Consider the following 20,898-nt stretch of genomic DNA (forward strand, 5'->3'; position numbering starts at 1 on the left):
TAAACTTCAAGGTATGTAGCGTGGAATCGTTCAAAAAAATAAAATTCGATCTGTAATGCATATTTTGTCATATTTAACTAATGGTATACCTGTTACGATCGCAGAAACAAATATAACCGTATTAGCGAGGCATTTAATATTCCAGCATTAAACATGATCGTTGGTCTAATCAAACTTACACAAGTTGCTGTACGTAGATACTTCTGCAGGCTCAAACACGTCGTGCTAAATTATACATTCAGTCGGGTTATTACACTATTAAATGCACGGTGTTTTAGCATCTCTGAACCTAATGAATTTCGAAACCTGTTTCTGTTTCTCTACAGAGGAGAGGCGTGAACCGTGACAAATCCGAAAACTTCTTCTATCACGATAAGTCGAAATTACTTGAAATTCTTGTAAGATTAGTTTCGTAATGATATCAATGCTACAAATATCAGACTGGACTTTATTTCCCTTAAATGCACTCTTTCTATGCCTTAAAAATAATTGTTAAAGAAGAAGACTAATTTTCTTTCTTTGTCATATCAGAATAAATTAAACAATATCTTAATATCGTGGAATATTTTCGAAGCCATAAAGGCAATGGAGAAATACGTTAATTTACCTGAAAATTAAAAATCGAATAAAAAGAATTTCTATAATTATTCTCAATATTAACCGACTATGTATTGAACTTTAAAACTGTTCTTTCGAAAGAAATAAAAAATACAAATTATCATATTCTTCTCCTACAGTCTTGATACGATATCTATGAATTATTTTCACCGTTTTTACATCAACCACGCACGAACACGCTCTTTCTTTCGTTCTTACCTACCGTAATCAACGTAATACCGTAGTCTGATTTCCATAAAGAACGCATAAAGGTGTGCTGCGGTTACGCGGAAGACCTGGCAAGAGCGTCAGGGAGAAGACTTGAAAAACTGATTTTATTGATTTTATGCACTGCAGTTGTCTCGAGTTTCTATTGACTTTTCTACGACGGGTATAACTCTTCACGAATGGCTGCTAGAGATGTGTTTCCAAGCTGAAGGGCAGGGGGAGGGAAAAGCTCTTCTTATTTCATAATCGATATAGCGGAGGGTTCCGTGTTTCCTCCTATTTATAAGCTCCTTGTCGATATCCACGATATTAAATTCACTACCGTGACTTGATCGCCAGGTTTCAAGAAATAATTGAGTTGCTTTTAACGCCGACGAAGCCGGAAGTTAGTTACACTGCCGCGTACAGATTTCGTTGAAACTTGGGAAGAATTAGTAGCCGAAGGGAAACCAAATTCTCACCGCGTCTCAAGCGTATCTTCTCGTCAGTGACGACGCGAAGGGATGAGATTAACCTGTGAGTTACGTTTCATGAAAAACACTATCGACACGCGTAAACGATCTAATTTGGAACTGTGTCGTACGTGTTGGCGCGTTTAAGGAAAATTTGAAAGTGCGACGATGCATAGAACGCATTTCTGGATCCAAACTACAGTATTCACTGACATTTGTATGTACATTTCACCTAAAAATGTAATACAACACATGTATAACGCTATACAACATCTACTACATAATATTAAATATTTTTAAATTAATACAAAATTATATAATATAATATACTATACTGTACAACCCCTCAAAAATACGGTACATCTAATTTTAATTTTTACATAAAAATTAAATACTCAATATTTATTAATACAATATTAATATATTTAAATATCGGTAGAAAATTATACTATACTATACTATACAACCCCCTAAAAATATAATACAATACACTGTTGATTTTAAATCAACGCATCCCAGTCTTTGCAATTTGTAATTTAAATTGGCGCGTTTTTAATCTTGAAAATCTTCAAAAAATCAACTCTTCATATCTTAAAAAGGAATCTTAAAGAATATAATTTTAATTGATAGATCTTATTCTTAAACGATTTGGTGGATAAATGACATTAGTCTACTTAGGTTGTATTTCTTTAGTTGCGTTCATAACGATATAAATTTGCATAGATATCCTGTGTCTAGCAGTGAAAAGTAGGATATAATTCCAGTGGTAGATACGTAGCGATTTTTTTTCAGTTAATTTGGAAATATTAAACAATACTATAGGCTATGGATCTCCTACTATAGGCCTATAAATGTTTTTCAATCGAGTTGTACATTTTTCCATATTATAGGTATACGGGATCAATGACCAACGCGATTTATTTTTCACTGAAACACAGGAATTAAAATAAATATCTATTTTGAAAATTTATGACGTTACATTTATCGAACACGGTTACGAAATTCTATTGTTTTGCGCAATAAATTCATTAAAAGCTATAGGAAATTTCTTTATATATATATATATATATTTCAGTGTCAGTAAATTATACTATTACATTGTTGATCGTTGAATTCGCCTCAATAATCGCTTTCATATAACAAAAATTATATCGATTGAAAAATATCAGACGAAAGCTAGTTTGCAAATTATAAATTTAAAAAATCCATTCGATAAAAATAATAAAGCTCTGAATTTTTCCATTTTGCTGATAAATCTAATCTAAAATTAACGATTTAAACAGACTACATATTAACATTTTTTCAAGTTGCAATTTTTACAGTAATTATTTAATATTTTCTAATTAATTAAGAAAACATGCTGTCGCAGCTAGGAATGGTCGTGTTTTTTATTTTCTTCAAGCAGGGAAGGTCAAGGCGCGTGGTAGATTTAAACTCATAAATAAGAGGAATATTCCTCGAACAGGATCAACGAAAACAATGTTTCTTTACACTCTCGTATTATTTTCTCTCCGCTTTATTTGAATCTCGTGTTATTTAAAATTCATCTTGGCTTTCCTTCTCAAAGAAATACTGCGCGAGTTCCATCATCTTTCATAGACCGCTATATGTCCTTGCTGTATATCTTTTAAAACCAACGATAAAGTTAATAAACAGTTATTTTTCTGTTTAATCGAACTACCGCGTCGTTTTCATCAAAAAATTCTCCAACTCTATATTGATCTTTCTACGTATTTTCTACTAAAAATGTTTAACAAGGAATACAATTTTACTCGTTGCTTGTCGCTCGTTCGACTATCGCTGTTCCGTTACAGATTTTTTCTTTAGTTAGACAAAGTTTAGTTAAAACGATAAAAAGATAGAATGCTTTGTATGTATATCTTGTATTTTAATTTCCATTGAATAAATACCGGCAGTGACAAAATTAACGAAGCAACTTTCAAAATTCAACCTCATCTTTCGCACGAAATTAATTATAACGTAAATCTAATTTCACGAGGAAGGAAATTCAGCGCGAACATCATGGCTCTTGCACGGAATACTAATTGACGACGAAATATTTTTCCCCTTTCTTCGTCTTTCCGCGCTAAAAATTGTCGATGAAATTAATGAATTCGTTCGGTAACGCGATGTTCTCGCGCGGAATTAATTGCGCTTCGGTGAAACGCGAAACACTGGAATCGCCAGAGTCGAGGATTTTTCCGCGTGTGTCCACTCGGCGTCTCTTCAGCCCGTTACGTTCAAGATGACGATCCGTCGTCGACCTTCCAATTACAAGTTACAAGGATCCACGTGTTAATGTATGACGCGTTTGGTGGGCTACGGATAGTCTACGATAAAGTGCGATAAAGCGTAACTCTGATCGTTAACTTTTAGAATTTTTGTTCCTTTTATCACGTACCTTCGTATCACGTACCAAAACATTGTAGGCTCGAGAAACAGTAAAAAGTAGCAAATATGTATCTTTTCTTGTAGCTGTGGTGATTCAAGTATGAGGAGTGTAATCAAAGTTGAACAGCTTAAGACTTAAGAGCTAACTTGGAAAAGATTGCAGATAAGAAATTTTGTTCGCAAAAGCAAAATTCTTTTTAACGTGTTGGAAAAAAGTAAACAATTTTCGAGTTGCTATAAAAAGATTGTGACAGATACATGATCAGTTTGTATAAAAGAGTGTATTCTGTTTTCTACCGTCTAAATGAAGTAAAGTATCTAGAAATCAGTGATCATTTCCTTTTTTTCGATCAAATATCCGGAGTTCAATTTTTAACCGCACGATTAAGGTTTCATCGAAACGTTTAATCCCCTCATTTGAACAAAGAGCCCGCTAAAACGCGTCACGTCGTAAAGGTACGGTGAAGGAGCACGCTTTTTGGACGACCGATAAACCAGGAGAAACGTGGACCAACGATGCGGAACAAACAGTCCCGAGGAAACCCAGAGATTTCACTCGGTTGATCTTCTCTCTTATTGAACGTTATAGGTGAATCACTATTCTTTCGAAGCGTACTACACGTAAGTTCACTGTGTCACGAACGTTCTACAATTTCGCTAGGAATCCGTTTATTGTTTTGTATCCGAGTATAGTTCTTTTTTTTTATTACAATTATAATTCTTCGATTAAAATGCATATGCTTTTTGTTCTTTTCCTGTTTTAGTGTGTTGTCCAATATTAAACAAGAACAAGAACTATCGAATAAAAAGGTGAGAATTCTTATCATTTTTCTTTTTTCTATTCCCCAAGCTTTCTCACGACTACTCTTTCTCCAATCACTGAAGTTCTACGGTAGACACCGTGTATCATCTCTGCTATTGAAAGTTCTGCTAGAAGTTTGAAAGTCTCGTTAAAAGTGTATTTTTATCTGTGCGTATCACCTTATTCTGTGTTTCCCTGAAACGGAGATTTTACCGTGTTACTTAATAATAATCCTTGAAAATCAATATAATAATAATTAATAATAATTAAAAATAACAAAAGAGACCGACTTAATAATAATCGAAGCCACGAGTCTACGAAATGGATGCTGTGAGCTTCTTCGACCCAGAACGAGGAGGATTCGCTCGAACGACGCAAGTAGCCGTTACGGAACGAGGCGTGAAATAATTTCTGCTCGTGCTTCCGCTGCGCTGACGCGAAACGAGAAACGATAAATTCACCGATCTATTGCGAAGAAATATGGAAATGGGAGGCTCACGATGATCCCAGTGGGAGTCACATTGGACTCTAGTCATCGGTCGAGCAACTGGAGATCTTTGACCCTGTTTGAACTGATCGGCTGACGTCATTCGTGAGCTCACGTGTTGGGCTGGTTAGTTGGGAAGATCCGAAGGTCTGAGGGTCCATTCAGGAACACGATAAATTTTGGCTCGTACGCTGACTCACAATCAGTATACGTACTTACATTTATATCGTGTTTCGGGAAAGGGTTTCTACGGTTTATAGCGCGTAGAATTGTTCGATACGAAGCTATAGAAAGTTATTAAGGGTAGTTAAAGGTAGTGTAATAATTGAAGAGCTATTCCATCCTCGCATGTTAAAATGTCACGTTTATAATTTATTAGAATTTGTCACTATGGTTTAGAAACGTATAATTACAATAAGTAGATTATTTAGTGAGAGTATAACAGTATAACGATGAAGTACACGATAGTACACTAAATCAACGAAATAAAAAGTATGACGAATTGTATCGAGCAGCGAAGTGAAAGGTATATGATTCCATTAAAGAAAGTAAATCTGAGCGTATAGGATGGGACATATAAGAGAGCGCAAAATATCTGAATTAAATGGAAAGTTCCTTTGGTATAACAGAAAATAACATTCTAAGCAATAAAAATTTAAACTTTCTTCTTCGCTATATATATACCCAGAATGATGTAGAACTGAACGCTAAATCCCACCGACACCGCATTTCGAATTTCTTTTTCATCGATCTTTGGATCATTCTTCAACTTCAGAATTCGTACATTCCTTATCTTGAAACCTATCTTCGGCTATTACCCCTGTACGAAGCATTTCGCTCTTATTATTTCTCAAATTGCGTTAGAGGACGTCAATGGCAATCTTCTAATCCCGTTATACGCAGGATGCTGCTCTATCGTATCGATAAAATATTCAACACAACCGAGTACAAAGACAATGATCGTGCCTCGGTCCAATAACGAGCCAACTTGCCCAGAAATAGAAACGAAACGGGTATCCCAAGTATCTGGAGGACATCTACGGAATTAGATGGAACGATGGGGACCGCAGTATGTAAGTACGTGGGATCGTTTCCAGCCCCGAGGCCGATGCAAAGATAGCAACCGCACTACGCGTCAGAGATTTGGGTGCAACTTCGATGGAAATGCAAATGCGTCATAGTTGAAGCGCTGACCAAGAAATTGCCACCACCTCAGTGTGATTTTCTTCTTTCCCTTCGGGCTACGCAATGCCTGGCAAACCCGCGACCCTTCCACTCGAGAAACATGCTGAGCTTTCTCTCTCTCTCCCTCTCTCTCTCTCTCTCTCTCTCTCTGTGTGTCTCTGGGATCCATGAAAAACGCGCGCCAACTTTTATCCGTCGACCGAAGAAGAGTACGAAAATTTCTACGAAGCGAGTCTCCTTAGTCACTTGCAAGCCAGACTAGCACCGTGATTAATTATCCGCGACAGGAAGTCCGCAATCGTTCTAAAACGTATATCTTCTCTACTGCCAGCATACCTAATGAATCGTCGCGTCGCGTCGTACAACGTCTGCCAGTCAATATGGCGGCTGTTATTATTCATCAGCCGGTGACACTGTTTCCTACCACAGAAGATTCTCTGATGTTCCACTTTTCCTTCTAATCGCATTGTAAATATGTGGTTAAGGTACGGGACTATCCGGGCAAGGTAGATCGTTGCGAAGATTAGGGTTTGGATAAAAGCTAGGTATTTACAATGGAATAGTCTGTAGAAGCGAGATAGCCCTCTATGGTTTTGTTTAAGCTGAAAGCTGTAATCTAAGAGTATCTTTCGAACGATTCTTTCGTATGTTTATTATTCGTTCTGTATTTTTCTTTTTATTTATTTTGTTGTTATTATACCGTAAATGTACCGTACAAACGTAGTGTCGAAATGGATAAAAAAGAAAAAATTAAATTCCATTGACATTGGTTTTTCAACGCCGCTATAGTTTCTTCGTGGGTTGAACTTTCTTCGGTTTTACAATTTCTACGTCCTTTATTTACGAACGTTTCCTTAAGTAGCATTTCCTTAGAGAGCGTTCCGTTCTCCTGCAAATCCTGAGATTCTCCACGATGCTTGAATTTCATGGTTTGTATGCCAACCACAGAAGGTATTCTACTTAATACAACGTTTAAATAATAACTGATAAGATTTTGTATCATTAAGTAGTATTTTCGTATGGCTGCAAAAATGTCATAATATGACAATGAAACGTACAGAATGTGACATAAAAACGCTTCATTGGAAAACCAGGATACGCGCTAAGAATATAATATATAAAATATTCCAATTTAATTCCAGAAATAAAATAAATGAAATAAATCTCTGTTTAACTTTCATTTTCCTAATTGTATTAATAGAAATATCAATCACACATAACTCGGTAATATCGACCAAAGTTCCAGCACTTTTTATCGAAATTAGTCGGACCATGTAAAGCTCTGTTCTTCTTCATATCGAACGAACTCGTCGATACACGCATAGCCCTCGCGAAAGTGACTCATCCCACGCAAATGATTAGGGAAGCACATTGATTTCCATGCACTATCGATCGCGTCTACGACGTGAAAGAAACAGATATTATAGGAAGACATATGATCTACAATACGGTACGTGGGGGCATCGTCAACCAAGAAGAAGCGTTTCAACGACGAGAAGCAGGGACCGCGAGGCCATCGTCGAAGGCGTTGCAAATTACGTTTCTACGTCCCTCCGCGAAATGTTTGAGGGGAGGCAGCCATTTCTGTCTTGCAACCCCTAATTTTCGTCCAAGTTGGGGGCATCTCCGGATTCGGTGCCGTCAGAAGCAACCCTAGCATCGTTCGTAACTTCCCTTTCTCTTGGTATTTGTATTTATTTCAGCTAAAAGTATAGCCAAAAGAAGGAGCAAAAATACGAAGTTGTTTGCTTCGATGTAAAATCGCAGATTTCTGCATAGGGAAAAACGAATGCTTTCGAACGAATGTTCACTGGCTCACGAAAGTATCTGTTTGAAAAAATATTTTCACTTTTGTCCCCGTTTCAGCGACTGAGTATTTTCTTTAAACGTATTTGTTCCTTTCCTTTGAAACTTCCTCTGGCTTGTATAGTCATACGATAATACTGTGAACTAAATGGTATTTAGATTCAATTAATTAACTAATAACTAGAATTACCACACCAGTCAAATTGACTGGTTTTACAATTTTATTTTAAAATTCCTACTTCGTGTTATATTTTTTTTCCACAATAATGTAATGACTTTCGCAACGATAATTAAAAGAATGATATAATTTTATTTTGTTTTCATTTATTCAAACTGAAAATAATTTTGTATCAAGGCTACTTATACCAACACCAGTCAAATGACTGGTATTTGTCAAAGTGTAAAGGGGTGCTGCAATTTGTTTATCGAACCCCAATTAACGAGTTTCCTCGTTTTCTACAACTTGCCACACGTTTTTTAAATTTTTACTGCGTATCATTCGATATGATGATATCAGATATCAGGAAAATTCCGGATCGATCGCTAGATGCTAACACTAGAAACACCACACCAGTCAAAATGACTGGCTCTACAATTTTATAAATGCGTCAACCCTCGTTTAGGGATGAAGATGTCCCAGATGGATTAATAATAGCAAAAATGTACTACATAACATGGAATTGCTTCTGTAAGAAAGTAATAAATCAATAAATATACAAATATTTTTAATATTTTTAAAGACCAGTCATTTTGACTGGTTTTAGTAGCTTTGCGTTAGCTATCGATAGTTCTAGTGTTAATGCGTAAATACTGTAACAAGTACAGTGGTGTGTCGATGCTTTTTACGGACAATACTTTATGCGTGTTATAGATTTTGAGATTTCATTTTATATGACAAATAAAGATAATTGGAGGCGGATAAGGATCGCGTGGATGGACAGATTGTTAATGGAAGAATTTTCAATCCAACGGTTTTTAAAAGCGACGTTTCCGTAAAATGAGAACGTACGGTGCCGTGTGTTCGACGGTTAATCAGTCGTACGTTAGCCGCAATAGTTTCCCATTACAGCTTCTGATAGCTGCTTTTTAATCTCTAAAAAGGTGACTTTGTTTGTGCAGTTAAGGGACGTTTGCTTTGATTTCGAATAAATCGATCCACAATTAAGAGTTAATGACATCTGATATTTTGTAATTTAACGTATTCGTATATTAAATTGTATATTAATTTAATATATTAAATATATTATATATTTAATTTAATTGATTTTATATTTGATATATATTATATAGTCGTGCAAAGCATTAACCAGTTCTTATTTTCAAAAGCACGTCGATTTATTTTTTATTTCAAGCTATTTAACGTAATTATAGAGAACTAAATTATGAGATAAATGTTAATCGTCTGCAAATATGACACAAGTATCAATTTGCCGTGAACCACTTTGGCTTGAATATGCCTCATAATGCTAACAAGTCGCAAGTCAAGCACTATCCTGGCCTATTTTGCAGAACATAATGAGCTCTCAATATGTAAGTAACGTAAATATTGATCCCTGAAGGGATGAAGTACCGATACAACGTGCACAATAGTTGGCAACAATCCTTACCGTAATACAGTATGTTGTTCCTTAATAATTTCATCGAGTCGATTTCAGCATAAAAAAAAAAAAAAAATAAATTCAGGTTAATATCTTACTGGTGAATTAAACGGAGACAACGTATTCTACATCTGGGTTAACAGCGTCTAAAGTAATATCAAAATGTAGTCCATCGATTTCATTCGCTTCTCATTTACATTCTTTGAATTAAACGAAGAATATTTTGAAATAAAACTCGACTTTGCTGAACCAGTAACAGCATATACGATATAATATAACGTTTAACCTAGAAAATTTACATTCATCCCAAAAGTCGACTACCGCTGCGAAACTTCGATGCTTGTTAAAGTTTCCAACAGATCGTCGAGATCATATTGTAAAATTATCGCGTCGTAACTTGGTGCGAACGTCAAATTGCAATTCATCGGTCGGTTCCTCGATGACGTAGATTAATTTTCACCTTTCGTACGAAATCGCTAGGTGTTCCTGCTCGATCTCGTTACTCTTGCAACTACGCGTAGCAAAGCCAAAAGAGAAATCTCAGAAAAAGAATACACCTATATAAATACTTTTGTGATCAACTGTAAGCATATCGAAACACTTTCTTATTGCTACGTGCTAGGTATCGAAATTAGAAACTGGTACGCTCATTATACTCATACATGAGCTGCTTATTTGTCAAATCGGTTAACTTGGCAACATATATGTCGGAGATGGAAGGACACTGGAGCCTCCCGTTTGGAACTATGGGAAAATTCCGTAATATTGTAATCTAGATTCTACTATAGCCGTAATTAAACAATTGTCATTCATTGTATTTGTTCGAGACTTGTGATATTGAGATGGGGTTCGAGGCGACACAACTTGTCGCCGAACGTAGCCGCGGTCACGGGATGGACATTTTTCCTCGGGAATGTCGATATAATGGGACACACGTTGTATTAACAATCAAACTCCAAGCAAAGATTGCCTAGCAACGGCGATTGGAACCTTCTCGAAGCTTCGGACCAGTATATAACAAACGAACGCAATCGAAAAGGCAGGAAAGAATTCCATCAGTCTATTATTCGTGCGATCACCTTGGAGAGTTTCACATCGAGCAGTATATATAGAGCGTCCCATTAAACGTGTGTTGTGTTAAAGTATTTTACGTTTAATACAGAGTTATCCTGTTGACCGTGGATTCGTTATCGAATCTTAGGCCATTGTCATAAGTGTCTTATCCGCGTAGTTGTTTGTTAACTTTGTAAACTCATACTCGTGTTAATAAAAGTCGTTTGAATTTTACGAGAGAAAAATGTATAGCTCCAGCGAAGAATCGTTATACGCCCAATACCTTTCTCCTGACGATGCTCCGACATATAAATCAAAGAAAATTAATGCAATTGCATAAGCTAACCATCGATCAAATGGTTTGGCAATAAAATTTCTAAAACTTCGAAAAGCAACGGTTATATAACCGCTTTGGCCTATCAACGGTTCAAATATCACTCGCTCTTTTTTAAATCTTCTGTATATACACTAGAACCATCGGGAGAGACCCGTAACTGGGTTTCCGTTAGCGACCGACATTCTAATGGGCACGCGAGTACATTATTTGCCCGGCACGATTCATCATCGCGTAATCGTATTTCGTGAACGCCAACTAGATGCGGCGAATTCATTTGTGTATCGGACAGAGGGAAATTCACTGTGCACACACCGTGGCCTACGTACGCCCCTGCAACGCAATAACGTCCGATCGGCCACCCCCTGGAGCGCGACGCCACGCCGCGCCGAGGCGGTCGGGGATGAAGGGTAGGAAGGTTAGGAAGGGCGTAGTCCCCGAAATCACGAGCTTATATATCCATTCAAGAAGACGATATTCAAGGGTTGGGGCAAAAGCTCGACAAATCTACGGGGTTTCTGGTCCTAGAGTTCTCCGCTTGTGGATAAAACTCGCTGGATTATCTGGATATATATGTACGTACTTACGTACATGTACGAATGCGAGCTTATATATGTCGTTTTGCATTGAAAACCATCGATAGATAGGTCCTTACCAGGGAACAAACGAGAATATTTGGTGATGTTTTTAGGAGTTGAAAGCGATCCGAGTACTAAGCGAGCGCTTCCTCAATTTGGTATATTCGGTGGGTAGCTTTTCGCTGAGTTATGCGCATAGGGTGTCTTAGATACGGTGAAATTTCGCGAGTTGAAATGGGGCTTGAAATGGGATTAGCTTTGTAGAACGTGGAATTTATCGCGTAGAAAGTTTTAATAAATGTTGCTTGGAAATTTTGTTCTCTCGATGCTAGAAGCATCAAATGAACGACTGATTTCAAGGTTTTGGTATTGAAATTGTTAGAGCTATACAGATACTTTTGACGAAATTAAGGTCAACTGTTGTCGAGGTAGAAAGACGACCTATTATCGCTTATTGTACTATTAGGACAATTGAATAGAATTATTAGATCCTAGGCTGTAGTTTAAGATAGAAGAAACTGTAATCGATTTTAATGATTGTTTTTCTCATAACGAAATACGTTAATTAGATATAGACTATAACGGATTAATTATAGCGATCTGTAATTATTATTAGTGTTAGTTATAGTAGTTAGTTATAGTGTAGCGTACATATTTGCGTACATATTATCGATCGATATTTGTGGTATTAATTACTACAATGAAATGGAAGTACATATGTATGTCGATCCTCTGATGGAATTCTGAGATTGAGAAATTTATATCTGGACGTAATTTATAGTAATTGAAAATTAGCCAGACACTTAACATCAATCGTATCGTATGATGTTGACATGATACGAACTTAATCTTTGTAAAAGTATTGAAAATCGTCAAGAATCTTGTTACGTGATACTTGAGGTTTGTGAAAATTTTTATAAACTTTGGGATTCCCCAGGACCCCATAGTATCGGTAAAGACAGTGAAAATAAAAACAGAATGCACGTGTTCGAATAAATCAATAGAAAGAAACACTCGTACGATGCAGTGAAAGAATATTTGATGACAAAAATGTATTAATGAACAGGGACATCATTTCGAATACTTGAGTACTTGGTTCGTTTCTTTGAAAAGTAGTTCTCTTTTATTTCGATAATTCATACATTGTTGTTTCCTTGAATTCCCATATTAATATATCGATCCTTCCTCGTATTTGCTGGATTTACTTCGTTCCAAGCTTCATTTTCTACAAAATCCTGAAATTTCGTCCATTTGAATTTTAAATTTGTACATAAATGTATTTCTTTTACAAAGTCTAATAATTTCCTCGAATATCGAAATTTGTTAGTTTGTTTTTCTATTGCCTCCAATTAGAGAGGAATTTAGTTCTATAGAATTGAAATACGCGCGCATGCTTTGCAAAGGTTGTTGATCCCGTTGAATTTTTATTGAGCAGAAAATCGAAATAGCATTTCCGTATTTAATAGTTTCCGAGTATAGTTACAGCGTGAATAGGTTTTCGCAATCTATTGTAGCAGAGTGCTATTTTTTTTTTTTTTTGCTTACAAAGGCATCTATAAATGTCAGTATAAATTTCTGATCAATTTATCGAGAAATAACGCGTGTTTTTATTTAGTATTTATACCCTTTTTGTATCAATATCTGTGAGGTACAACAATTCTTCTATTAAACGTCCATGTAATTTTTCAAATCTCCGATATCTGTATAAGTTCTTATTTTAACTACAAAATTTATGAGACTTTCTTTTTATCAAATATTCCATCGTCTGCTATTTTTCTGTACATAAATATTACTAAAAATTAACGCAATTTCTCATAATCCTTCACACTATCTCCTTCTTAATTGGAAAATTCAGGATATTTCCTTCAAATATTCCTTATCTTGTTCATATTTTTTGTTTCTTTTCTTTTTTTTTTTTTAACAAAATGTTCCATCAATTTATCGAGTAAAAACTGTTATTCTTTTATGTTTTTCTTTTACGTTGTAATTCTTTTAGTTAGAGAATTCAAGATATCTTCTTATTACATAATATTCCATATTTTTATTTTATATATTTTCTTGCCATTTTTAATTTTTCGAGTAAACACTGTCATTTTCCCATACATAGTAAGAATTTCTAAAACTAACTATCTCTTGATGTTTCTTCTATATTCATCCTACACATTCGCGCGTATACGTTTGCAGAGTATATTTTATTGATAAAATAATATTCTTATCATGCCTGCGTCTCGCCTTGCAAATATCATTCCACGTACTTTCCCACTGATACGAGATATGCATATTCAATTTACGCAAACGAAACAAACCGGTGCTTCTAATTAACGGCGGATATTAATTTAACAGATGTAATTCTAGCGTTTCCGCGAATATGTATGTATACACGTACCATGGAATCTAATATCCACGTAATTCTAAACGTCATCATCGTTAATTAACCAGAATTAAATAGCGATAAACATAACGTGAACATGGAAAATCGGAAGACGCGCGCGAGCCATCATATAATTAACCAAGAATGAATTTGTATAAATTCACTGCACAGTGATACGAATTAAACGATTTACGACGAGCACGATATTTTCATAAATTTGTTGGTATTATTTTATTTTTGTCGATATATCTGCTACTGCTGTTTAGAGGAAAATAGAAAATATCATTTAAAAGCTGTTCGAGTTGAAACAAATAATCTTTTCTCAACTGTTATGAACTTGTACTTTAGTCAAAAAATGTTATCTAATTATTTCAAACGAATAGACTTTATAGCGAATGAAATAATTAATATACACAACTATTTATACAGAATTTTTTTTTATGAAATTTGCTCAATTTTGCGCTGTGCATAAAAAGTTGAATTGAAACGATTCGAGGAATATGAATATTTTTATTTCGTTCGTGTAAGCTAATAAAATTCATACGATTAGCTATTGGCAGCCTCAAATATCTTGTTTCTCGTTTAACAATCAATCCGTTTGACAAACACATCAGCCGTCGAAACGAACGATACGATAAGGTCGAAAACGTCAAGTACATCACTCCCGTGACATGGTAACCTACACATACACGCTGATTAAACTCAAAACGAATGATTTCAAGTTGTAAGCGAGCTTTTAAATACACCCATTGTTCCAACTTTTTCTATCAACGAGAGGAAAAAGTAGTCTCGGGGTTCCGCACCCCCCGTATGAACGATGTATTCCCCCTCTTGTTCTCCCTTTTGCCCCCTCTGCCCGGGATATAGCAGTATGCATATAACGATGTCGTAAATCGAACCATCGAGTTAGTAGGAGTGACGTTTTAGGGTTGTAAGACCCACTTAAGGCTGTATATTGCGCTGTATCTTTAGGGTTCCGTGTAATAAAAAGAACTGACGGATCGTGGATAATATGTCATTTGGAAATAGGGAGACCGAATATATTAATTATTTAGTATTTAATTTATTAGTATTTAAATTAGGGGGTGAAAAAGAGAGATTCTAAAATACGGTTTCTCTTCAATTACGAAGAATGACGCCAACTGCAAAAACATGTCAAATGAATGTCTTCCTTTAAATAGCTGCGATCATTTTGCATCTGTTAATTAATACAAAAATCATGATAAACATAAATAAGAGAAGCATTAATCGTTATAATGTATTATCATTAAAATGTACATAAAATACGTAAAGACGTGGGAAGATACGTAAAGATTCGTAATACGTCGAGTATACTCGTCGAGCATTTGCTAGACGGGAGGAATATCTGTTTAGGAACCAATTTATCATCCATTTGGCAAAGTTCATGAAAATATGGAACTTTTTGGATTGACAACTAAGAAAATGCGGATTTTGTCAATACCAACTAATGACAAAATCCGCATTCCTTAGTTGCGAAACCATTAAACATGTTTTGATATGAAGCTATAAAAGTCTACGTCGATCCACTATAAATTGTTTTACAGATACTGTTTGTAATCTGCATATAATTCTAATGCAACAGTGGAGAAAAATAACCAGAAACGTATAGCACGATATACTGAAATGTAAGAAAATATCGAAAGTAAGGTACGCACCTGTTTTATATACAATTTTTATTTATTAAAATATTTTATAGATCTACAGGTTAAGAGCTAGAAATTTTCAAGACGCGAAACATTTTATGTGTTACGCTATCGGATCCATATGTTGCTCGTCTACTGAGAGTTTCGAAATTTCTAAAAGATTCTATATCGTTATCTCGTCCTAAGATTTTCGATCTATGCTTAAAGTAGCAGCAAAGTGCGCCACGACGAAATTTTAATTCTTCTGTATGCAACGTCGTCATTGTTCGTCACATAAAAGCCCCATCAGATAGCGTGTATATACGCACAACCGTGGGATATCGACCGTCTACCCTGTTCGCTGTGCGTGTGTTTTTGGTGACGTGCATGTGAGCCCAGACCAATTTGACAGAGAGAGAAAGACATAGGGAGAGAACGTGTTACTATGATGGTGGTGGTATAGTCCTGTATGAACGTTATCCTGTGCCCGCGCCATGGTGTTTCCATGGGGTGAGCCACTGGGGTGAGCCAAGCAAAATCGACCGCCTTGCGCTTTCTCTGTCTGTCGTTAGCTAAACTTCGTGTTGCAGCACTATCAATTTCTGACTTTTTTTTTTTTTAGAACATATTCTAACTTTCCCTCGTATTTATATTATTTACGTACTTTGTTCGAATGTTCACTTATATCTATGTAACTTATTTGTATCTATCCGGCGACGAAACACGTTCCTGAATCTGCTATTTTCAGGGTACATTTTCATAAATCATCGCTGAATCTTAAAACAGTTTTTCTGCGAAAAGTAAGAAACGTGACTTGTCGTGTTCTTGCTGCGTGGTCTTCGTACAAAAGAGGTTACAAAATATATTTCCACCCCGTGCTATTTATCACAGTATATATCTACATACTAATTGATCGATCAGGTCCAAGTGTCATTTAGTAAATAATACTCTCATAGTAATGTTCTCGTGGTATTACCAATTATCTACCCTTACAAAACTTTGATACTATACGAATAAAATGTATAAATGGAACATGGTCAAGAAATGGTCCATTGAAAAATAAAGATATATGTAAATTTATAACCATTATATATTGCGAAAAGAAAGTTACGAATTCGCTGTATTCCAAGGTGAAGTTCAGCGCATCGTTATTCGAATATTCGAGATAGAGCAGCCTTGGGCTGTTTAATTAAAAACTTTCATGGCGCGGCGAATATGCGGGACATCCCGTTGCGTCTTCTGATTTACGGAAACATTCCGTACACGAAGTTTTTCTTTTCTACCCGTTTCGTGCGACCTTTTCATGGGCTCTCGGCATTGTCCATCTCAAATGACCGCGAACGGCGGGAAACGTGCGGATAAAGAAGGTTTGCCATCGTATTTTCCTCGTCGATCGGGTTTTTGGAAACCTCGAGTTTGCTGGAACGCGGTATTGCATTTGGTTTAGAGTTTAGAGTTTAGAGTTTACAGATGGTTGTGAAATGTAGAGGACCTTCGGAACATGTTGCTTATCCTACGGAGAATCCACAGTTTTCATCGGCATGTCCTTTCTGCGGTTCATCCTGAAACTGGCATTTTCGGTTTAAATAAACTGTCTGCGTTTAAGATTATATGGTCTTATCTTATTCGTGAAAAGAATCCATCGGATTCTTCGTAAAGATAATTCATAGAATTGCACGTTTAATCATCGCAATGGTGCTACGCAATTTACCTTAATTTCTTTTTACGATCTCCAATAAATACCAATAAATACCATAATAGCTACTATATCGATACAATTTCGTTCGTTTTACAAGAAATGTAAAAACAAAAGGGTATATTAATGATAATTAAAACGTTGAAATTAATTGCACTCTATAAGAAATACAGAGGAGGAATTTGTTAATCGTAACGTGCAAAATCGTTCAATTTTATAAGAAATATGAAGGAAGAATACACATAAGAGTTATAATTTTAAATAATAATTTTAATAATATTAAATAACAATGTCGCGGTGGTGCAACGCGATTTACGTAAATTTCTTTTAACGATCTCCGGTAGATCATAATAGCTACTATATCGATGTAATTTCGTTCGTTTTACAAGAAATGTAAAAACAAAAGAGTATATTAATGATAATTAAAACGTTGAAATTAATTGCACTCTGCAAGAAATACAGAGGAGGAATTTGTTAATCGTAACGTGCAAAGTCGTTCGATTTTATAAGAAATGCGAAAGAGCAAAACATATAAGAGTCATAATTTTAACGCTTAAATCATTATTAAATGACAATGAAATTAAACCCGAAAGTGGAATGAACAGACCACAAATATCGAAGTTTTCGTCGACTCTGTCCGGGAGGGAAAGCAATTGCCATGGTCCTATGTATTAACGAGAAATATCGTAGGACCACATCCTGAATTACAACGGGCGAAATTACGCGGTCGAACGTACGACAAGATTAAGTACCACACCGATATTTTAAGTGCCTCTGCTCGCGATTACCAGCGTCCTAAATTCATTACTGCCGATGTCGAACTGGATTTGTCCCGTCGCATCGCGTCACCGCGTCGATTAAAAACCAGACCGAAGACTCTCGTTTAGCATTTTCACCCGTCTCGTTTCTAGATCTCTTCTGACCTACTTAAACGCTCTTTAATTATTCATTGAATTGCTTGCTTTACACCTCGGTTAACGTTAATTCGTATTAATTCTAAATACTTTTTCCTTTTCTTTTTCTTTTTTTTAAGTTTATTCTTGGATCATGTACAACGTTCAAGGATTGAATTTATGTCAAATGCAGGAATACTTCCTTCAGTCTCCTTATCCAAGATACCAAAGTTCCTGACCAAATTTTGCGTCGAATACAAACTTGAATCGCCTTCCTTTGGCCCTCAGCAACTTCTCTCTCGTAATTAGATTTTTACGCGTCTATGGAAAATTTGGAGATGAAAAATGCATATACCTAAATATGCAAAGATATGTAAAATTATAATACCCGTTACAATACCGAATAGATAAACTAATTTGTTATCAAAGTTCCAGTTTTTTAATTATACTCTCAAAGATACGAATTTGCATAAATATCCACGGTCTACTCGTAGTAAGTCTTTTGCTCGTAAAACAGATCGAAAGACGAAGAAGGGACGACTTTATTCCGATTTCCCTGCCACACAAAGTTCCTTTCATGAAACTCATAGCGAGAATTAACAATTTAAATCGACACTATATACAATACCTCTTTAATTTCAACTGACGTAAGTCTCAGCTTTTAAAAGCGAAATTTATCAGAAACCACCGTATACGTACGTGATCCATGAGTCAAGTGGTCCTCTCGATTGCCGTGTCTCGTTCGCGGCTGATTCAGACTGATCGCAACGAAATTTTGTTTCCTCGTGTTACGTCATTATCATTATCATACGGCGGTGATCCTTTTAAGCGGTGATTTCATTTCTGCCCGCTTCCGTCGCCACCATAATTTGTTTATCGGTCATCGAAAGCGGCCTACAATCATCAGAGAACGTCCTGTATTTCCGTCGTACGACACGTGTACGAAAATTTTGCTCACAGACAGGTGATAGTTCGCGTGTACGCGTAGGCGAGGAAACTTCGTTCCAAACGGGATATTAAACACACACGACGAATCTCGAAACATTCGCACCTTCATTCGTGTCAGAGGAGCACAGAGACGGCTGCGAGGCTCGTAAATATTTCGATCGACGTCGATGCATGGCCGCAGCTCTCTGCGAGTTAAGCGAGTTCTCGTCATTTTGCGTGTTTATGTAATGATGCAAGTTTATGCACAAAGTACCCTGGAAGTATCTTCCTCGTTTTATGCCAAGGTTCCTTAACTCTCTAACTTTGTTTCGAAAAGTATACACAAAGATCACGAAAAAAGCAACATGACAAGTACATTTTCGTTGATTTTCTTCAAAAAATTTTCTTAAAATAAAATTTTGTGCAATATATATTTGATGAATATTCCTGAATATGGAAATGTGTATTTCTTTTCAAATTTATTTTTTATCAAATTTGAAGAAGTTTCAGGAAAATATTCCACATCTTCCAAGTCTTTTTTTTCGTCACGTTATTAAACTTTTCTTTTGAAAATTCTTACGACGAAAAAAGGTAATCACGAAGATGGATCATGAATCTCTAGATTTTTTGTTTAATTAGAAAAGTATGGTAATTAGAACTTTTAACGTGAATTTTATTCGATGTATTTCTTCACTACATTCGCCGGAGATCCTGTTGTAGATGAAATAACATCTCTAGAAAATCTTCTCGTTAATAAACTGTTTCTCTGTATTAATCCAAGAGGACATTAAAACAGTGTGTTGCCAGTAGATCATCTTTGTATGGAATATAATGAAAATTCGTGAAAGTGCGCTGGCAAACGGCAGTAATTTGTTTTACGTCTTTATTAGAGCGTATAAAAATTAGATCCTGTAAAAAATTCAACTTGGCTATTATTAAATACTAAGAAAGTAGAATGCAAACGACATAGAAAAGTTTGTAAATTACAAAAATCTTTGAAGGAAAGCCGTGATTAAACTAGAACTAAGATTAACTTAGAGTAATTTCTTAAAACTAGGAATACTAAAAAGAACAATTAGGTAAAATGTTCAAGTGTCAGATTTAAAAAACTTCAGTTCAGATAGAAACAACGATTAAATTTGTAAAATGGTTATAATCTAAGAAACGAGTTATTAATCTTTTGAAGATTACTGTATTGTACTTTTGCTATAAAAATGACCTTTTCTCAAGTTGTCGCTAGAAGAAAGTTGTCTAAAGTTCTCCCATTCTTTCAACTCATAAAGTTAAAATGAGTACTCGCAGAATAATTATAATTACCAACATGTAATTTTAACATGGTCTATATTTTATTCACACGTTGCAAAATATTTCTTCCTGCAATGTTTGTCTTATTTAATGTAAAATCGTTTTAAACAGATCCAACTAAAAAATAAAAAGGAACAGTTATCTCTTAATTCTAGAACGTAATGGAAAGAAAATCTACCTAAAATTCGATAACTAATAAACACATTGTACCCTAAAATATTAAATGAACTACTTAAAACTTGTAAACTATATTAAATAAATTATATAAAAGATATCCGGAAACAAACCAACTAGAATTTTATCTTTAATAAACACTTGGCGGAATATAAAAAGCTGCTCGAGCCTGAGCTTTACTTGTTGACACAAATTCGTAATATTTCTCACGTATATATAGCGTCTGAATTGAGCGAATTTTTATCACGTGCAATTTATGCCGGTAGAGAATTAGGATCACGAAGAGGATGCTTCGTTCGCAGCAGGCCTGCAGATGAAAAGTCGTAAAGTTGATTTTCCCAAGTCGCTTTTCACTTTTTGTGTAACAGGTCGCCGCAG

The 20,898-nt window shown here is 35.6% G+C and overlaps 1 protein-coding gene across 5 annotated transcripts in view; it reads left to right on the plus strand.

The window, feature by feature from the left end:
• The window catches only part of LOC122571704 (tyrosine-protein kinase Src64B), an 84,310-nt gene that overhangs the window by 54,899 nt on the left and 8,513 nt on the right, over positions 1-20,898 (plus strand). Inside the window, exon 1 of one of the 5 annotated variants that reach the window (XM_043735766.1) lies at positions 1,173-1,341. The exons of the other annotated variants lie outside the window; for them this stretch is intronic. The gene's annotated coding sequence lies outside the window, so the exon portion shown is untranslated. Of the gene's footprint in view, positions 1-1,172; positions 1,342-20,898 lie in introns of those variants that run through there. 5 annotated transcript variants of the gene reach the window in all.

Source organism: Bombus pyrosoma, linkage group LG10, assembly GCF_014825855.1.
Source record: "Bombus pyrosoma isolate SC7728 linkage group LG10, ASM1482585v1, whole genome shotgun sequence".
Taxonomy (NCBI): domain Eukaryota; kingdom Metazoa; phylum Arthropoda; class Insecta; order Hymenoptera; family Apidae; genus Bombus; species Bombus pyrosoma.